The sequence below is a fragment of the Vulpes lagopus genome, chromosome 13 (genome assembly GCF_018345385.1).
Source record: "Vulpes lagopus strain Blue_001 chromosome 13, ASM1834538v1, whole genome shotgun sequence".
Lineage (NCBI taxonomy): Eukaryota > Metazoa > Chordata > Mammalia > Carnivora > Canidae > Vulpes > Vulpes lagopus.
In genome coordinates this window covers 29,346,027-29,363,646 of record NC_054836.1, presented here as the reverse complement: position 1 = coordinate 29,363,646, position 17,620 = coordinate 29,346,027, and the positions used below count along the sequence as shown (strand labels likewise).

The window sequence follows — 17,620 nt, the reverse complement described above, 5'->3', positions numbered from 1 at the left end:
TCTATGGTTCCTTAAGTATGTATGTAGCTGTGGACTTCACATGTTACCGGTGCTTAAGAAAGTTTGAACAGCTTCTTCAGTAATTCATGTGATTTATCACTATTTAGTCAGACCTCTTTACAACATGAGTTACCTTCTTCGAAATAGAGGGAGAATTCTCTCCGATTTAAAAGATTGTCTCTTAGGGTCAGCAGCATGCTTCCTGCCCCCAGGGGAATCATGCAGAGTCTGCCATCGTCATTCAGTTTAAAAAATTAAATAACTGGAAGATCAAGTACAGAAATATTAACCCCAGAAACGGTGGCTCTAATGAAGGGAAGAGGTAATCATCACTGTATGTGTGTGTGTGTGTGTGTGTGTGAGTGTGTGTTTGCAGGTGCATTTGCACATGGCTGTCGTGCATGTGCTGGCATAGGCATGCCCAATGTCCACACATGCAGAGCTCTGGCAGGCACTGTGTTGTGTACTTTACATGTACCATATCCTTTGATTCTCTAAACCATTCTGTGGGGCGGATGCTATTAGCTTCATTTTGAGATACTTGCGATTGCATTGCCTTCTTTCTCTGGCATGCTTTAAAAATAAAACTAAGTGGCCAACATCTCTCTGGAAGGAGTTTGTGCACATGACTGGTGCCCCAGCTTTTACGGCTGCCACCTGAGAAATGGGACCCCAGAGCACCTGGCTCTGATAGTCAACAGGTCTTGTTTTCATGATTCCAACAGGATTATAGCAAATGAAGAAGTCGTTTTATTTTTTAAAATTCTACTAATTACAGGGGTGCCTGGAGGCTCAGTCGATTAAGCATCTGGCTCTTGATTTTGGCTTGGGTCACGATCTCAGGGTCATGGGGCTGAGCTCTGTGCTCAGCAGGGAGTCTGCTTGGGATTTTTTCCCTCTTACCCTCCCTCTCCTCTCTCTAAAATAAATAAATAAATCTTTAATTAAAATATTACTATTTACAGCTTTATTGAAGTATAAATGACATGTAATGTTAAGATACTTTAAATGACATTATGGTGATTTGTTATATGTATCCATTGTGAAAGGATGTCCCCATCTAGTTAACTAATACATCCATCACCTCATTTATTTATTTATTGACAACATTTCTGTTCTACTCTCAGCAAATTTCAAATTTCAATTATACAATGTAGTTTTGTCAATTGTATTCACCGTGTTTTACATAAGAACTTCAGACCTTATTCACCTTGAAGTTGAAAGTTTTCCCAACCTTTTGCTATTTATCCTACTTCAATCTCCTATGATCACTTTTCTATTCTCTCTTTCTATGAGATTTTGTTTTTGTTTATCAGGTTTCACATATAAGTGATACTATGCAGTAATTGGCCTTCTCTGGCTTGTCTCACTTAATATATATCATATATTCTTTATAGATTCATTTCTTCTATACATTGACAGACAGGTTGTTACTCTATCTTAACTATTGAGAATTAATGCTGCAAACAACATGAAAGTGTGGATACCTCTTCAAGATTCTTTTTTTTTTTTTCCTCTTCAAGATTCTGATTCCATTTCCTTTGGATGTATATGCAGAAGTAGGAATACTGGACTATATTGTAGTTCTATTTTTAATTTCTTGATGAAACTTCATACTGTTTTTTTAAAGATTTTATTTATTCATGAGAGACACGTACATAGAGAGAGAGAGAATGAGAGAGAGAGAGAGAGAGAGAGAGAGGCAGAGACACAGGCAGAGGGAGAAGCAGGCTCCGTACAGGGAGCCCAATGTGGGGCTCGATCCCAGGACTCCAGGATCATGCCCTGAGGCCAAGGCAGGTGCTAAACCGCTGAGCCACCCAGGGATCCCCCATACTGTTTTTCATAGTGGCTGTACCACTTTACATTCAGGCCAATAGTATATAAGGGTTCTCTTTTCTCTACAACCTCAGCAACATTTATCTTTTGTATTTTTGATAATAAACATCCTAACATGTGTGAAAGTACACACACACACACACACACACACACACACACACACACACACACCCTGATATATATAGTGGAATATTATTCCGCCTTAAAAGAGAAGGAAATTCTACCATTTGTCGTTTGCAACAATATGAATGAATCTGGAGTGCCTTATTGCTAAATGAAATGAAACAGAGAAAAACAAATACTACATGGTTGTACTTACATGTGAAATAAAAAAAAAAAAAAAAAGGTTGAACTTCTAATAGAGAATTAGAATGGCTGTTGCCATGAGCTAGGGGTAGGGAAAATGGGGAGAGACTGGTAAGATGATATGAACTTTGAGTTATAAGATGAATAAAGATCTAATAAATAACATAGTGAATGCATTTGATAATACCGTATTATATAATTAAAGTTTGCTTAGAGAGTAAAACTTAAGTGTTTCAGCAAAAAAAAAAAAAAATGTGAGATAATGGACATTTAATTAACTTACTATGAGAATCTTTTCACATACTACATGTACATCAAATCATCACATTGTACATTTTTGTATATTCCAGTTTTGCCAATTATATTCTAATAAAATGGAAAAAATCCTTATTTTTTAATGTGAAAATTGATGTGTGGAAAGACAACTTTCCCAAGGTCATATAGCTAGTCACTGACACACCTAGGAATTAAAACATGGCTTTTTTTGGCCAAAGCTTACATGTCTAACATTGCGATTCCCTAGCCAGATAGTCTAGCGGAGATTGGTAAATGACCTTCTCAGCAATAAGCCAGGGTGACCTGCTGTGTTATTTGCTATCTTATAAAATGTGAGAACTCTACTAGACATCTGGAACTGGACATCTTCTTTATCCATTCATCAGTTGATAGACATTTGGGCTCTTTCCATAATCTGGCTATTGTTGATAACCCTGCCATAAATATCGGGGTACATGTATCTCTTTGAAATAGCATTTGTGTATCCTTTGGGTAAATACCTATAGTGTAATTGCTGGATTGAAGGGTAGTTCTATTTTTCACTTTTAGGGAACCTCCATCCTGTTTTCCAGAGTGGCCGGACCAGTTTGCATTCCTACTAACAGTGTAAGAGGGTTCCCCTTTCTCCACAACCTCCCCAACACCTATTGTTTCCTGTGAACAATCTCTTTTCTTAAACACCTAGCCTACTACCAACTAGACTAGGAATAGATTTGGAAGTGAAAGTGGAGGAAACTGCACACTTCTTCGGGATGAATAGGTCCTGATGTTACTGGTTTGCAAAGTTGTCAGGAAATGAGATTTTAGGAAAGTCATGTTGATTAGATTCATTTAGTAGAAAAATCATTTTGGAAAAGTATTGGGGACAGATACTTACTAGGAAGTTTTGTAGGGTCTGTGAAAGGTTACCTTGAGACAAGAAGTGAGTCAAAAGTGTCACAGTTATTTAGCAGCAAAGTGAAGACTGGAAGAATTTAAACATCCTTATTACCAGTTCACTTATCTTCCCAATATTTTGCATCCAGAAATTAATTTTTATTCATTCACCTGTTTATTATAAACTACCTACTGTACACATAGCACATTCTAAGCACTTTGCTAGATGCTAGAGATACATGAATAAACTAAATAGACATGGCTTCTGCTGCTGCAGAGCTTATCATCTTTGAGCTTTTCTACAGTGAACAAATATGAATTACATTACAGAATTTAGTTTGGAAATACATGTTTTGATGATAAAAGAAATTTACCTGGAAATTAAGATGTTACTTATTTCTATATACTCATAAATCATTGATTTTGTTGATTAATGGGAATTTATAGAACAAGTTTATTTTTTGCTACTAATTTTTTTTGAGATTGATTAATTATACAAATATCCTCATGAAGTTTTTAAAATACACTGATGCCATTTATGGGTATATTTGGCCTTCTGAATCAAATATATTTCCAAATAGTATGGACAATCTTTGCCTACTTCTTTACAATGCATTGAATATGAGTATGGAAATATGAAATTACTCCAGGTTTTTTTTTTAATTTTTATTTATTTATGATAGTCACACACACAGAGAGAGAGGCAGAGACACAGGCAGAGGGAGTAGCAGGCTGCATGCACTGGGAGCCCGACGTGGGATTTGATCCCGGGTCTCCAGGATCACGCCGTGGGCCAAAGGCAGGCGCTAAACCACTGCGCCACCCAGGGATCCCTACTCCAGGTTTTTAATAATGTTAATAATGTGTTCATGGGAGTTACTTAATAAACAACAGAAATTGGAGAGGCAAAAAATGTGACTATTTGGCATTATGTTTTCTTAGGATTGTGGTATTTAAAAAATCTGTATACTCTCTGAATTCAATCTTAAAACATTAATCAATGTATTTTCTGTTATAATTGTAGTAAGTTTGGTCTTGGTAAATTGATACTTATTTGATGATTGATAAATGCTTTGCACATTAACTGGCCTTTGCTTAGCTAAAAGCAGTGATTTTCTAATATAACCAGATCAGAGAAGATGTATTACTTAATCCTTTTGGGTTTCTTTCCTCTTTCTGGGTCCTCTGTTATATTTCTGTTACACGTCCTTCTTTTTGTATCAACATGTGTCCAAATTAACCCTTAATTACACAAGCCCCAACAAATGGTAAAATATATGGCAAATATAAAATTTGCTCAGATCAGAGCAGAAATAATGAATGGTGTGCATCACAATTACAATCAAAAGGAATTAAGTTTATTTTCAGCTTAGACAACTGAATGCTGAAAGTAGATTTCTAGTACTATCAATTAAGTGTCGTGCACATGTACATATGTGTGTACATATACACACATGAGTCTATTTAAGAGGGGTTGTTCATGGTTATCTAGTCTATTACAAAACAAGAACATGAATACAAGCTATTGCTAGAGCAAATTAAATTAGTTATTAAGAAATATTCTTGTCTTTAGAGGTTTTGAGAACTTCCTTAAGTTCTAAATTCAGCACAGCTTCAACTTATGTGAGAATAAGCTGGAAATAAATCAGGGCAGAGAATGAACAACCAATAAGGAGAGAAAGGGAAAGTGCACAGACAGCAGTAACCAGTAGGTTTCACCAGAATTTCTAGCTGACAGAACTACTGATGCATTGACATCACAGTGGATACTATGCATGGAAGACAAAAGCCAACAAGGGCCATGTGTATATCAAGATACCCTGCATTTAAGCTTATAAACACACTCCTTAATAGCTTTTTGGTTTTGCACACATCTTATAAAGTAGAAATGATTATTTACTGGCTTACATTTGTATTGCCCCAATGCATTATCTTACACACATGGCTCAAAACTATCATTTTGGGGATCCCTGGGTGGTGCAGCGGTTTGGCGCCTGCCTTTGGCCCAGGGCGCGATCCTGGAGACCCGGGATCGAATCCCACGTCGGGCTCCCGGTGCATGGAGCCTGCTTCTCCCTCTGCCTGTGTCTCTGGCTCTGTCTCTCCTTCTATCTCTCAAGAATAAATAAATAAAATCTTAAAAAAAAATTAAAAAAAACTATCATTTTTATCTGTGTTCTGATGGGTTACACATCCGAATGATTTCCCTTTTAATATTCACGGGCTTTCCCCCTTCCCTTCTTACTTTATCCTCATCCATCCTCCAGTCACCTGCTCCCAGGTTACCAAGTTAGAATGCAGAAATAGAGTGTGCAGCTTTTAGAATTGCTAGAAGTGGGTTAGGCAAGTGGTTGGTGAACAATGACCCATCAAGGACTATAGTTAGCAGGAGGGTGGGGAGACAGGTATCAAGTTTCCCGTTGAAGGGGAAATGTATCCTGAATGGTAGTAATTGCGGTGAATCAAGCTTAATGTCTCAACATCCGCCACTCATACCTGCACAGTCTCCACCCTCCTCCTATAACTGGTCCAGCAGTTAAATAGCTGTAAAACACTGTCTCTCTCCGTGTCCTTCTCCCAGAGCTCCAGCAGCAATAGTAGCAACAGCAGCTGTAGAAGCGGCAGCTAGAGATAGGCAGGGCTGTTGCTTGCAGCCGCGCAGATTGCCTCCTCCTCACCACACGCACACACATACACACGCGCACTGCACAGATTTCCAATATCAGCGCATCTTGGTATAAATGAAGGACTCCAAGAGATGAGAGAGGAGCATGAGTCACGGACAACAGGTATTTTATCCCCGACAAAGCCCGTTTCCTTCCGACGCTTGTTGGTGTGGGTAATAAGATAACCGTTTGCGATGCCTGTAGCCCGGGGGGAGGCTGGAGGTGGCCGCGCAGAGGAGGGGGGACGCGAGTGCGAGGTGGGGAACCAGGATGCCAGGGACGACTTTCGGGCTCCGGAGAGCTGCATCTCTCCAGCCTCCGCTGTTTTTGAGTTGCAAATCGTCGGGGACTGGTGGGCTGCGGGCAGCCTGTGTTGCAGACTGGGAGTCGATCTCCAGCCTTCAGACACTAGTTAGAATGGGCCGTGCGTGGTGGAGGGGGGTGGGAGTGGAGGGGAGGAGATGCTGCGAGCGGAGTTCTCGACGCTCCGCTCCCCCGGGGACGCCGAGCCGTGTGGCCGCCTTCTTCCCGAGCAGGGAGCGTGTGAACTGGAAGGGCTCCTGAGAGCTGGCTGGTCCCAGGTCCTCTCCGGAAAAGCGGCTGCCCTCGCTTCGGAGATGCGCCCAGCCCTCGCCTGCATCACACTGCAGTAAGTTCAACTCGACACGGTTGGCAATTCGAGTGGCTTCTGGGTTTGTGCTGCGGGGGAAGGGAGACTGAGAAGAAATGGCGAGGAAAGTTAGAAAAAGCAGAGCTTGGAATTCTCTCCTTGAGATGCCAGATCGGTTTGTGTCTCTGACTCCCGTCCCAGTTACGCTATAGTTGGTGTCCTCTGGGTTATTTGCTGACCGATGGATGCCCCTTGTCGGTTAGGTATGCAGAAAGCGCTTTGTCCGTGGCGATTTTAGGCACCAAAACTGGTAAATGTGTCCTACATTTAATTACAAGAAGGAGCTCCTGAAAGTTAGTAATGGATGGCAGTTTGCCTTTGCAAAAGAAAATTCGTGTAGAGGTCAGCTTAGACTTGCAAATGCCCAGCTAATTGTTACAAGTTTCCTTGCAGATTGATTCCTAATCTGCAAAACAAAGAAGCAATCCAACAAACAAAAACAAAGGTCTTTGATTTACTTTATTAAAATAAAATGTGATGTAGGTCTCTAGATAACTGTAGGCAACCCCCTAGGCGACACTGATGATATGATAAACATTCAAATACTCTTTAGTGGGTGGAAGTTCTGGATTCCCCCAGTCTCTTACTACTGCAATCATCTTCCCCACTTGCTAAGCAGTCCCTTCCTTGTGATTTCAGAGTGGGTTTGTTTGTTTGTGTGTTTAACAGAGATGGCTTTATGCTTAGAACCAAGCAGCATTGTGGTCCGTGGCAAAAAAAAATGAAGGCTAAAAAACTTTTGAAAAACTACTTCAACCGGTTGCTCAAATTGTAGATAACCAACTCTTAAGAGGAGGTGAAAACGGGTCAGCGACAGGCAGTCCATTGTAAAGCAAATGACCAAATAAGTGTGAATGCAGGCAGAATAACTAAAGGCCTCTTTTAGAGGGAATCCAGAAATAATTAGTCTAAGAACCTTAGTATATGTCTAACCAGGTCCTCCTTTACACTGACCAGGATTTTTTTTTTTTAATGAAGAAAAAAAGAAGGAATTTCTCAAGCAGAAAGGACATGTTGCACAAATATATTAGACTTAGTTGCAGGATCACCGGAAAAATTATTGTATCACTCTCGTTTTCTCCAAGAAAGATTAATGAAAAAACAGAGAGTACTCAGAATCCATAATTTTTAAGCTGGACTCTTCCATATGCTGTCATAAATTCTATAGGACACAGAGGTATCAAAACTTCTGAAACAACTATTGTGAAATGCAAAATAATTCTGAAGTTCTCCATCAGTAGAAAAGAGGAAACTAAGAATCACTCTTATCCAGTTATTTCAGTTTTTAATTGTGTTACTCCTTCTCGAATCCACCTAATCTTCATTATTTTATTAAGAAATAAAACATATCCTGAATGTAATTTGTATTACTTTACCTACTCATCTCAGGGATGTCCAGATAAAATATTTTTGTTATTATGGAAATACCCAATTATTGGAAGTAACCTATTCCATACACACATATTTCTTGGTGCCAAACTGTACGCATGAGTTTGTAAATCACTGAGTAAGATATAATCAGGAAGATATATTGTGATGATAGTGCATGCATGAGTGTGGTTGAAAACTTTAGACAGCCATAAAAAAGAGAAGGAAGTGTCTATACAAAGACTAAAAGAATATGATTGGAGCCACAGTGTAAGCAACTCTAGAATAGGTCGTTACTTGAACCTCAAGTATTAGCTAAAGAGAAGAAAAATCAGACTCAGAGTCTAAATGGAATTGAATTGAATAGGGATTTGTCAGAATATCTTTTAAGATGGAAACATAGGCAGACAAAGTCGAGTTTTGGGAATACCTTTGCTTAATAATTTGGTTGACCTCACTATAAACCTCATGTTTATACACAATGGACAGCTCATGTTATGTCTGAGAAGATTTTCAAAACTAATTTTGAGATAAAGCAATCATTTTAAGGTTTAAACCATTGGTGAGTTTTGCTGAGAAAAGTGTCTGAACTAGGCAAGTATCCTATGACTCATGCTTTCCTTGCACACTACAGAAAGAAGGAAGAGTTGTAGCCAGACAAGCCAAAGATAGCTACTTGTCCCTCAGTCTAGTTTGGCCTGCTAATAATCACTGTGATGTTGATATAGGCTTGAAATGACATATTGAGAGTATTCTTTACTAGATGCTTCCCCCCACACACTCCACCCCCCTCCCAGGCTGGCCTCAGGAACAGAATTGTACTTATGTACGCATGATGTTATTGCAATATTCTCTTAAGGGTAATACTTCTAGCCTAGGAGCATCTGCCTGGAGGAGGATCTAGGCAAGAATTTGAACCCTCTTCGTATTGCTCCTTTCCCATTCATGACATTTTCTCTCTTTAAACACCAACACAAAATCTGACCTCAAGTAAGAATCCTATGTATTTGTGCACCCTTAGGTATTGATTATGAATAATCAATCAACCTCTTTATAGCTCCTTGATTTATTTGCATGTATGATTTATTCACCATATAGCACATGAATAGCTCACAGTTATTATGAGTACACAAATGGCAGGTACCAGATTAAGTACTTTGAAAATGTCTTCTCATTTTTGGGATAACAGCTACAGTAGAGATGGCATTTTCTCCCTGTTATAAGAAACTGAACCACAGAACAAATAAGCAAATTACCTAAAGGAGCATATTTAATAAACGGTGGGCTAATGATTAGCTCTTAATCACTTTGCCCCTTTGTTTTATTATAATGGTACTCTACCATGTTCTAGTGGAGTGAGCTTGTTGAGAGTGTTTGAGAAATTATAACAATCAGGAGAGAACTCCCTACTCTACTGATAACCAAGATTGGATCTACCCAAATTAAAACCTGAACTGACCCCAAATCCAAACAAGGTGTATTCAACCATTCTAATTTCAGTGTTCTGCTCTGGCTTCATAAACCATGGGAATGAAGTTGGGGACATCTTTGCCAGGAAGGAAAATGATGGACTTAATATGGGAGGAGAGAAGTTGGAAGACCCAAAAACCAAGTGGAGAAAAAGAAAATAAGAGGAGGCTTATCATGGTAGAAGACTGGTATGAGAAATTTTCCAGACATTGTGTCCTGAGGGAGGCTAAAAAACAAACTCTTTGGACTGCATGGGGGGTAGATAGATAAAGCACAAATTTAAAACATCTCTTTAAGTAGTTGTAAGGTCTGATTATAAAAATTAGATTAGGCTTGTCTTCAGATAATCTTTACACATTTTTAATGAGGATTCAAAGGAAAGTGAGGAGAAAGGCCTGATGATGACCAAAGAGGTAAAACAGTGTGTGGGAATATCACGGATTCTTGCATAATCACTTTCTGAAAATTTGCCAGGAAATGAAAGGCCATCTTTAACTGGTGAGGATAAAAACAAAATGGTTCATTTAGGTAAAATCTGAAGTGTTAAGGAGAATAACGTGATTACTGTCACTTGTCTTCTTATCACAAAAGACAAACACTAACAAGGAAACACTAAAATGAAAATGTTATGGGCATAACGCCAAACAATATTTTAAGATTGGTCTTTCTCAGCATGCTAAATTTAAACAGCTGAAATTCTTTTTTAAGTATTATCTGAGTCAACAATTTGAAATGAAGGATTTGCCTTGAACAGGGAATCTGTATTGCATTGTAAGTTTGAAACACAATGTCCTTGACTCAGTTATTTTTTATTGGCAATATGCCAATCACTCCAGAGCAAGGAGCACAAAAATTATTACCTTCAAAATTGGAGTATAAATATATCTGCTCCATAAGGAAAGTTGACGAACTTTGATGGAGCTTTGCAAATACATTTACATTGTCAGCCCGGATTCTTTGTCTTGTCTCTTGTCACTTGTGATGCTGCAGTTTTAGGTTAGGAATAGAGTTGGGAAAATCATCATCTAGGGTTGATTTTTGAACGTGGTGCTTTGGCTCTCTTCCCCTTATAGTCCAAAAATAATGACAGGAGCTTAGCTTTTGTTGCATGCTTGCCACATACCAGTTGCTTGTATAAGCCTCTTGCACATTTAATCTTGACAATACACTTATAGGATAATCTTATTATCATCTTCATTCCCATTTTATAAAAGAACAAACTGAGGCACAAGAGGGATAAAAGACATACTCACAGGAATTAGTAGTTATGGAGCTAGGATATGAACCAGAAATCTGGCTCGAGAGCCCATGCTTTTAACCCAAGGGCTCCATGTCCACTTATTAAGTGTTATTGACTTTTTATAACCCTCTGCAATTCATGCCATTATTTTACCTCCTTTTTCTCTGTTTACACCTGTCTCTCTCTATGATTTCTTTCTTGACACTCATATTCTGCTATCCTTACTCCATTAGTACTTCACCTAATGATGGGTCTTTAAGCTTTTGCTCTAGCATCCCAAACTTCCAGGATTCTGTTTGGATGCTACCACTAGCTCAACTGTCCTTTTCTGTTGTTCCACTGAGATTGGTGCTTTCCTTTATCATTGAGTAGGTCACACAGGGTTGGAATAATCTATTATCTACTTTGAGGGAGGAAACTAAGCCTTACTTAACTTCGGAATGTAAGTGCTGAGCATTATGTCTAATATAATAGTAAAACTCAAAAGACAATGAATTCAAAGCTCTAATCTAATTCCCTGAAGGGATCCAAAGTTCCAATTCCACAGTCTTTGCCCCTAAACTGACTAGAGAATGGTCTTTCAAATCCCAAGTTACAGGTCTGAGCCAGATATCAAATTTTAATTAGTTGAACTCATAATTTGCATAAAATTACTCAAAAGGCATTTACCACCCCCTGTGGTAGTGCATATTTAGAATACAGGAGACAATATGTTGGAATATGACACAGTGCTTATTCAAGACCACAATATTGACATTTGTAATGATACCTAATTTCTGGTACTAATGTATCTCGAGGAGGGAAAAAACAAATATTATTAAAATAAATGATTGATCAAAGATATTTTGCTTTTTTCAAACAATAGAATGAAGTTGTAAAAAGGTGCTTTTGAAAAATTGTTTCATGAATTCTCATTTTCCTTGAGGAGAAGTCCTGAGAAGATTTTGATTTAGTCATAGCTAATAAATATTAAGTCATATCAGGAACAGACATTAGAAAGTTGACTACTGGTAGAGAAACATGAAAAAAATGAATAGTGGGAAAATCAATTCCTACTCTCCCTCCCGCAAGGAAGCATTTTCAGTTTATGGGATAATTTGGATCTTACTAATGATTTGTAAATTTCTTTCATTAAGTATTTAAACATTATAACAATGTGAACTGGATGGGCATAGCCATAGGGTTTTCCAAGCATAGTATTGTTTTTTTTAAAGTACCATCTTAGGTCAAATAATTCTTTTTTTTTTTTTTTAAGATTTTTATTTATTTATTCATAGAGACAGAGAGAGAGAGAGAGAGAGAGAGAGAGAGAGAGAGGGGCAGAGACACAGGCAGAGGGAGAAGCAGGCTCCATGCAGGGAGCCCGACGTGGGACTCGATTCTGGGTCTCCAGGATCACACCCCAGGCTGCAGGTGGCACTAAACCGCTGCGCCACAGGGGCTGCCCAGGGTCAAATAATTCTATTTTATTCTTTTTTTTTCTTACTTTATTCTCTTTCTAATCCACACAAATCGGTTGTCAAATATACAGTTGTAACCAGGAAAGAACATATTTGATGAGATGTGGAGATGCATGATAGCGATTTAAGATCCCTTTGGAGTTCCATCAAAAAAGTTATCTGAGGATGAGAATACCCCAGTGAAATAGCTGGGTCTTCCATTTTAACATTTCTTTTTCTTTATAGAAACTTGGCTTATATCATATTTTGATTATTTGTGATGATGGAATTGTGGTTAAAGGTGTGGAGAAATCAACTCCATGTAAAATTTTTCAATATGCAAAGATGCTCATTTGAATTTCATCATTTCCTTCTTAGGCACTGTGATATAGGGGTTAACATTTATTCTTTGCATTCAAATGGCTTGGCCTCAAATCTTTACTACTTGGATGACCTTAAGCAAGTAACTTAAATTTTATGGTTTATATTTCTCTTTGTAAAGTAGGGATAATGAAAATAATATCCACTTTATGGAATTATATGATTTAATCATGTGTGTAACAGGCTTAGAATGGAAGGAACATAATAAATACTAAAAAATATTAGCTATTACTATTTTCTGGTTGATATTGTCTCAGGTAAAAAGTAAAGAACTAATAGCCAAGCAAATGTGCTAAATAAAATAGAAATCTAAAAAGCTGTTTTCATTTTAGTTTTATATTAATAAAATATGAAACTCATAAAATCTACCAAATGTTATAGAAAACACCCCCTTTAAAGGGTCAGCCTTACTTACAATTTTGCCCAAAAGGTTTTTATTGAATTATTTAAAAAAGGGTAAGTGGTAACAAAGATAAATTAGATAACACATGCAAATACTTCCAGGAGAATGGATGGCACACAATCAATCTAAGAAATTTTAATTCTTGTCCCTTTAACTATCACCATAATGCTAGGCTTTTCATTTTTCTTCCTCTGACAATCTTAAGAGGTAGTCACTCTTATAGGTAGTCACAGCTATCATCCATTCAGTGTACAAACTGATATTTAATTTTCATCTATATAGACTCTTTTCCCATTTGTACTTATGCAGACTGGGAAAATAGGACCTCTTATGTGAGGAAATCTGTTATTACCTAGATTGACTCCTTTTGAGTCATATGAACTGGAAAGGAGGAAGAAATAGAGGTACTGTGGAAGAGCATTACAGGATTCTTGACCTGAAAACAGAACTTCAAGCACAAAAGATGAGTTTGTAGTTTACTCAGCGACTTGTTTTGCTGAGACAGAGAATGTAAGAAAATGTTTTTTCCTGGGCTTTTGACCAAGGAATCCCTTCACTGGTTACTTAATGAAAAAAATAAAGACTGGGGAATTCTTAGTCGCCTGCCTTTCTTAGTGTTGTATTTTAGAGATTGTAAGTAATGCTCAGATACTCCTGGGAAATTTTAAGGTTCATATGAATAAACACAGTTATTAAAACTATCTTAAGAAAGGGAACTACTGACACCATGATACAGTGCTTTATTTTATTTCATTCTTTAGTCCTGGATGGGCTACTTTGTTTCAGGCAACATGCCAGACTCAGGAAAGGAAAGAGTAAAATAAGGGACAGATTCCTACTGTACTGAAGGTACTTCAGTGAAAGAGAAAGACAGAAGCAGACACACCCAAACGAGGAAGCAAATACATGATTTATTGTTGTTATATTAAGTACTACGAAAGAAACAAAGAACTGAAATAGAGAACAGAGGTCCTGTTTACTGGGGAACAAACCGGTTTCAAAACTCATGAGAACCACTTCCACACACCTCCCCTCCATTATCCTTTTTTTCATTATAGAACAGGTTTCTGGTGTTGACAGTGAGCAGAGGAGGATTATACACCTGAGGTAATCCTAAAACCAAGACAGATGAACTCATGGTGAATCAGAATTTTAGAATTATTGAGCAAAACATTTTCATTCAGTAAGAAACATGACTCCCACATTGCTTTTCCCTTTACCTTTCTATTACAGGATTATTACGCTTGTGGCAGCTTTTAAAGATTAGAAAAAATGCAAGGACTTAATGTTGCTTAGTAACTTGTGTCGCCTGTCATTTTGGGTTGCACATAAACAACTTGTAACTTCCCCACACTTGTCCCAAATTACTAGAATTGAGAAAGAGCACACAAGCTGATGAGTCACTTTGCTATCCTGTTGTTCTTAATAAGAGTTCTGGTTACCAGGATGGGTGCTTTATCGTTACATAATGTTATTTGCCACCCCATATGTCAGAACTTTCTATTTGGCAAATAGAGTTTCCTTCCCTGTCGCCCACTGAAGAAAGCATAGCATAACAGCTATTCAGGGCAGAAGTATTGTTGTGTTTGGGTTCCTGGTTTTGAATGTATTCTAAACTCTATCAGACTACATAGTGAAGGTGAAGTGGTAAAGGTTTTTGACCTTCACGTGGAAATTTTATTTCAGAACTTCTAATGCTTCTATCATTCAAGCTACTTGCATAACTGCTTGCTGGTACGTTGAGTGTTCAGGTAACTATATTATCTTTGTTAGAATACTTTCAAAGGAAAACAAAACAAAACAATGATGTCAATGAGACTATAATAATATTGCTATTCTTTATGGTTAGATGGTGTGTTCTAATTCTTAAAATTAGAAACATTATAAAAGAGAAAACAATAAGATTCTGTTGGATTTAGCATATAAGTCAATAGTATGGGAGTACTATATTGATCAAAATTTTTTCTGCACTATGAAGTTTCAAAGCTGTATTGAAGGAATTAACACCTGTGTCTTACCTTAGTGGAGAGTCCTGGAAAAAGAGAGTAAGCACACCCTCTGTTTCTTTAACATTTGTTTTGTTGAACCTAATTAGTTAAAATCCAAACTATGTTAAGACATAAGGAAAAATTGTTTGGTGAATGCTATTATGTGTGTTAAAAGAAGAAAAGAGCAAGAAAGCTTTCCTTATTTAAACATTAAACAAAGTTAAATACTTTTCTATTTTAAGGACTTCTTATAGTTCTTCAAATGCAAGTGTGTGTTGGAATCTCTAGGAGTGGGATTCAGTACAAATTTCCCTGATTTTAATCACAGAATCCCTCCTTTTGGGAGCATCTATTAATATCTCTTTGAAAACCTCAGAGTATAGTTTACTGGTCTATTGGCATTCAATTATTCATTTAAAAAAGTTTTAAGCATCTCTTGTACATAAGAGAAGTAAGTTCTGGAAAAAAGATTATGAATAGAACCTGGGCCTGACATTAAGTAGCTTCTAATTTGGGGATTAAGAGAAGACACATGGGTGTAGAAATTATAACACCGTTCTAGAAGATAGATGAGCAGGAAGTACCTAGTAGGCTGCTATAGAAGATGAGAGTAAGAGAATAAGAAATTAATTACAGATAATTTAGAATTTGAGTTGGGTCTTGAGGGAAAGTAGAAATTTTTTTTTTGTAAAGACAATAATAACACTTATAAAGATATATTCACAGATCATGATTCTCTTACTCTTATGTGAAAACTAGTACTCTTTTCATTCATCCAAGCATAACTCTTGAGTGAATAGGTGGCTAACATGAATAAAGAAATTGGAGAGCAAACTGGGAAAAATATATAAATTTGGTGATACGGATAGTAATTGATTTCTTTGAGGTAGATACAAATCCCTGTGAAAACAATGTAGGGTGAGAAAAAGATAACTTTAGGAACAAATCTTGATGAATTTTAACAGTTTTAGAGTATCAGAATAGATACAATATCAAAAGTGAAAATGAGTTGTCACAGAGGAAGAAGACAATAGCAGAAATCTGTGGTCTTCCAAAGACTAGGGAAAACATCCTATAAGAAAGATAAAGTAATCATCACTGCCAGATGTTGCTGAGAGGTTGCGATCAGGAATAAAAAATAACCATTGGATTTGAACACAGGGAGATCATTGGTGATTTCAGCTAAAGATGTGTTGCCATGGTGATTGGGGTGAAACCCAGGTGAAAATGTGTTAAGGAGTGAGTAGGAGCTCAGGAAAAGGAGGCCAGGAGTGACTCATTGAAAAAGTTTGTGTATGAAGGTTTGAAAAAAAAAAAAAAAAAAAGAGTTGTTTCTGGAGAATAACGGAAGTTTAAAGGAGCTTTTCTAAGATGGCAGTTTTTTTTTTTTTTTAAGATTTTATTTATTTATTCATGAGAGATACAGAGAGGAAGAGAGAGCCAGAGACACAGGCAGAGGGAGAAGCAGTCTCCATGCAGGGAACCTGATGTGGGACACTATGCCAGGTCTCCAGGATCAGGCCCTGGAGATGGCGCCAAACTGCTGAGCCACCCGGGCTGCCCAGATGGCAATTTTTTGAGCACGTTTAGATATCTATGAGAAGTCTAAGTGATTAAAAAGTGTGCTCTCCTTGGGTTGCCTGAGTGGCTCAATCAGTTAAGTGTAGGCTCTTGATTTTGGTTCATGTCATGATCTCAGGGTCATGAGATCTAGCCTATGTGGGGTTTGGGGCTCTGTGCTGGGCATGGAGCCTGCTAAAATGCTCTCTTTACTTTTTCCTCTGCCCCTTCCCTGGTCTCACACTCTTCAAAAAAGAGGAAAGAAGAAAGAAAGAAGAAAGAAAGAAAGAAAGAAAGAAAGAAAGAAAGAAAGAAAAAGAAAAGTAAAAGTGTACTCTCCTTTTTTTGATTGGGATTGGGTATGTGATCCCTGCCCCCATAATGTATTGAGGTAGGGAGAAAGGACCCCTCTGTACCAAGTCTTTGGTACCTATGGATTTCAGTCCACCAGTTATATCCTCAAGTACCAGGACACAGGTTACAAAAACATAAGATTTAGAAAAGTAAAGAGATTTTTTGAAAGATTTTATTTTATTTTTATAAAGATTTTATTTATTTATTCATGAGAGACAGAGAAAGAGAGAGAGGCAGAGGCACAGGCAGAGGGAGAAGCAGGCTCCATGCAGGGAGCCTGATGTGGATCTCGAACCCCGGGTCCCCAGGATCACGCCCTGGGCTGTAAGGCAGTGCTAAACCGCTGAGCCACCCGGGCTACCCTTAAGATTTTACTTATTCATGAGCAACACAGAGACGTAGGCAGAGGGAGAAGCAGGCTTCCCTCGGGAAGCCCAATGTGGGATGCAATCCCGGGACTCCAGGATCACACCCTGAGCCGAAGGCAGATGCTCAACGACTAAGCCACCCAGGTGTTCCAGTAAAGGGACGTTTGATGGAAACCTAAAAATGTGAACTTGAATAGGTTCCAAGACATGGAGTTTGAGTTGACTTTGACCAGCCATAATAAACGTATAGAGAAAGAGGAGATAAGGGAGAGAAGGGAGAAATCTGAATAGGTAGATAGGCTTTGTAGTGCTAAACTGAGGATAATTTTGGAATTTAAATTCTCTTGGCAGAATTTTAACAAAGTGGAGAAAGTTTGAAGTTTTTGGACAAGGTTGGAGAAATTATTGACCAGAGT

The 17,620-nt window shown here is 37.9% G+C and overlaps 1 protein-coding gene and 1 non-coding gene across 8 annotated transcripts in view; both read left to right on the top strand.

The window, feature by feature from the left end:
• Positions 1-5,893: 5,893 nt before the first annotated feature.
• The window catches only part of DGKB (diacylglycerol kinase beta), a 704,768-nt gene continuing 693,041 nt past the window's right edge, over positions 5,894-17,620 (top strand). For 6 of the 7 annotated variants that reach the window (XM_041728249.1, XM_041728247.1, XM_041728246.1 and 3 more), the window contains exon 1: positions 5,894-6,086. The gene's annotated coding sequence lies outside the window, so the exon portion shown is untranslated. Of the gene's footprint in view, positions 6,087-6,499; positions 6,613-17,620 lie in introns of all 7 variants that reach the window. The other variant, XM_041728244.1, reaches the window with a different exon arrangement.
• LOC121475201 lies at positions 16,818-16,959 on the top strand. The gene has a single exon (XR_005983664.1). It is a non-coding gene; the product is annotated as a small nucleolar RNA SNORA57 (small nucleolar RNA).